Raw genomic sequence first — 3,891 nt, forward strand, 5'->3', positions numbered from 1 at the left:
ATTGCATGAAAAGACGTAATTCCGACGTCACTTTGCGCAGTGGGATGGGTTGATATGAAAATTTCATATCATGATTATAGTGACCAAAGTTATCATGTTTATCAATATTATCACAGTTTTGTTAAAATGATATGGAAATGTTTAAAAAGAACTTATTATTAAGTTCTTTTTATACTATCCAGACTTTATTATTTGGCGATCTAATTTTAAAATAATAAAGCCGACAAGACCTACCTGCTAAAAAACATTTTTTAATAACACTTTAAATGTGTGTTAGGACTATATTGCATATATCTCTACGTTGAATTTAGGGCTGTCACCATTACCCTCTTCATTCTTTTTGATGAGTTTAAAAAAAATAATTGAGTACATGCAGAGTACTCCTTAAAATAGCAGTGATGCGGTTTTGATGAAACAAACTAGAAAATGACAACAGTATCAGCAGCATCTCTCTCTCTCAATCCCTCGCGCGCACACATACACCGTGCGTGTGGATCAGCTCCTGCACAATGTATTGGACACCCCTGCATTAAATGAACATTAACGTGGAGCCCTGAGATGTATGAACCTGTTTTAATGAACAGTACCTTAAGTAAGTACATCAAATGCACACATGAACAACGCATTAAAACACAGTGCATCTGTTACTGCCTTCCGCCACACCTTCTCCTGCAAAAAACAATGTTGTATGAGCGTGCCTGCGTCAAGCTGATTCTAGCTGGACAGGATTTACCGCGAGTTTTCAAATTCACGATAATCTAGTGTGCAGCTATACCAAGACAACAATACGAAAAGAAACCTTGTTGGGCAGATTGAGTAAAATACTAATTCAGATAGTTTTCCAAACCCGTTGTGTGAGCTTGCGACAACTAACACCAATAGTGGACTCTTGAAATAGGCAACAACCACAGCACTCTCATATCACAACAAGGCAAAAAACACACAGATTTTAATGTTGGTTTACACAAACATAACAACTATTGTCACATTCTTTCTTTTAACCACAAATAACAAATCCACTCTGATCATGCACTTCTCTTCTTTAAACTTATTAGAATTAAAGAACATTCATCAATAGCAATGATCTGTGATAATGATCAGCAACAATTCCTTGATTCACGCTCAGAGAAGCACATCAACACTCTTCATCGTGGTTCAAGACACTCAACTCTTTCGAAACACATTTCCTAGTTTAGAAACTATAGAAATGATCTCTGAAAGCATAGTCTTGATATCTCACCGCGCTTCCCGAACACAACTTCTGACAGACAATGAACCTCAATGACGGTAAGTTGTGGCCTTAAGATTCTGAAAGGGACAAAAGGCTCAGAAACACAAAACTATAAAACCTTCAGTATGGATTGTAGTTAAAGGAACAGTATGTAAGAAATGTATATCAATTAATCATTAAATGGCCCTGAAATGTCACTAGACATTAAGAAATCTTTTTCATTTCAAATACTTACATCACTCACAAAAGCGGTCCGGCCAGGATATTGTCATTTAAAAAGTGGAGTTGCAGCCCTCAACTGATGTTTATGTTGTCATTTTGTGTATTGGCCACCAGCTGTGTGATTGCAGTACCAGTTTTAGCCACACGTTTTGTGATTGCAATACCAGTTTTGGCCACAATCCTACATACTGTTCCTTTAATGAATGGATGTGTGCAAATCTATTTACAGTTTTTCTCAATTGCTTTGGCTTAATTCTCAAATGAAAATTTTATTTTCCAAAACAATAAGATCAGATCTCTAAACAATTAGCTTATTGTTCACATCAGATTGGAATTTCTTATTGATTTGAGCAAATTGCAAATGCTTTGGCACATGTGTGCAAACAATAAGTACAATCGTCTGCAGTTTGCCCAACAACTAATTGCATATGGCTTGTTGATCAAAACTGATGAGTCAATTCTCACTTAAACTGTCAAACTCTTCACAACTTCTCAATCATTTGTCATCGTGTACGCCATCACATTCAAAACGATCCATTCACTTATAAAAAACTACTAAACATGCATGTACATTCCATAAATATCTGACATTGATATTGTTTGTAATGTCTGCTTCATTGGAGATTTTTTCCCTGGTGCATGGCAATGGAAAACATAAGATGTGATGTGGATGAAAATCTTTGGCCTGACCAACAAGAGCGACAGGATGTCCAACAAGAGCGACAGGATGTCCAACAAGAATAATTAGTTTATCATTGAGGTTATTTTGTAGTTATTTTCTATTATATATTTTTTGCAACATAGGAAATATGAAATGTACAACAATTGGACAAGCAAGATTTCAGTTTAAATGTAATACACATACAAAAATAAATGAAGTGAATAAATAGAAATGTTCATTTACTTTTTTCTATGTACTGTTGACTCTTCTCAATTATTACGATTTTTTTATGAAACCTTATTTTCTATGGTGGACTTTCATGGTGAAAAAACAACTAAACATTTTGACCAGTGTTGCTCACACAATGACAAAAATACTTTATATTTTGGTGCCCTTGGCCAAATTACTGACAAGATAACTAGGTTTTGAAGCATGAATAAAATGTTTTGGGTGTGTAACTTCATTTTGCAGACATGCAATTAAGTTCTGAAGTTCCAGCAAACAGTTGTGACATTTGCACTCACAGTTTAGAGAATAATAAGACTGTTGCGAAAAATGTGCCAAAGCAATTGAGAAAAACTGTAAAACAATGCGTTATTTGTAGTATTTAGGGATACAACGCTTGGCATGGGCAGTCGTCGACTACTCATTAGAGAGTTGGGCTTGTATCCCGAGAGTTGCCGGTTCGAGTCTCACGGCCTGCAGGTTGCGACTGGTTGCAGATTGGATTTTGGCGGGATTTTGCTATCGCGGACAGATTTCCAAGGTCTGCTACAAAACCTTCGTATCGCGACCAAATCAGACTTCGTTGCAACTGCCGAAGGTCGTTATGTATAAGTATGACAGCAACGTGATTCGAACCTGTCAATGGCCTGATCTTTGAAATTTCTCGACAGAATTTATGTGAGAAATATATTTTCGCTGATGGTTAGGAACCCTTCTTTATCGAGTGTTTTGTAGCGTGAGCACCTCGTCATCGATGTGTTGTGTAGTATGCGTGCAGCTATACCAAGACGACAACAAGAAAATAAATCTCGTTGCGCAGTTTGAGCAAAACACTGATTCAGGTAGTTTTCAAAACCCGTTGTGTGAGCTTGCGACAACTAACACCAATAGTGGACTCTATCAAAAATTTATCAACACCTTTGTTGAAATAGGCAACAACCACAACACTCTCATATCACAACAAGGCAAAACCACACAGTATTTAGGGATACAACACTGGTATGGGCAGTCATCAACTACTCGTAAGAGAGTCAGGCTTGTTTCCTGAGAGTTGCTGGTTCGAGTCTCACGGCCTGCAGGTTGCGACTGGTTGCAGATTGGATTTTGGCGGGATTTGGCTATCGCGGACAGGTTTCGAAGGTCTGCCACAAAACCCTCGTATCGGGACCAAATCGGACCTCGTTATGGCTGCTGAAGGTCGTTATGTATAAGTATGCCAGCAACGTGATTCGAACATGTCTCGAGCTATCACAGACACACAAATACTTTCAAACCTGTTCAATATTATCCCCACGTGATCTCGTAATGTGAGCGACACAATGACAACTCGTAAGTCATCCAGCCAATCTCAGTGCCGATGGTATTAACAGAGAAAGGTCGACCAATTTAAGGGCACGTTGATCATCCATTCATGGAGCAATGGCCTGATAGTTGAAATTTCTCGCCAGAATTTATGTGAGAAAATTTATTTTTGCTGATGGTCAGGAACGCCTCTTTATCGAGTGTTTTGTAGCGTGTGCACCTCATCAGTGGTGTGTTGTGTAGTATGCTT

At 38.0% G+C, this 3,891-nt stretch overlaps 1 non-coding gene across 1 annotated transcript; it reads right to left on the minus strand.

Annotated features, from left to right (window-relative positions):
• Nucleotides 1-1,015: 1,015 nt before the first annotated feature.
• Nucleotides 1,016-1,230, minus strand: LOC135736880 (small nucleolar RNA U3). Its single transcript, XR_010527986.2, has one exon. It is a non-coding gene; the product is annotated as a small nucleolar RNA U3 (small nucleolar RNA).
• Nucleotides 1,231-3,891: the final 2,661 nt, after the last annotated feature.

This window comes from Paramisgurnus dabryanus, chromosome 2 (genome assembly GCF_030506205.2).
Source record: "Paramisgurnus dabryanus chromosome 2, PD_genome_1.1, whole genome shotgun sequence".
Lineage (NCBI taxonomy): Eukaryota > Metazoa > Chordata > Actinopteri > Cypriniformes > Cobitidae > Paramisgurnus > Paramisgurnus dabryanus.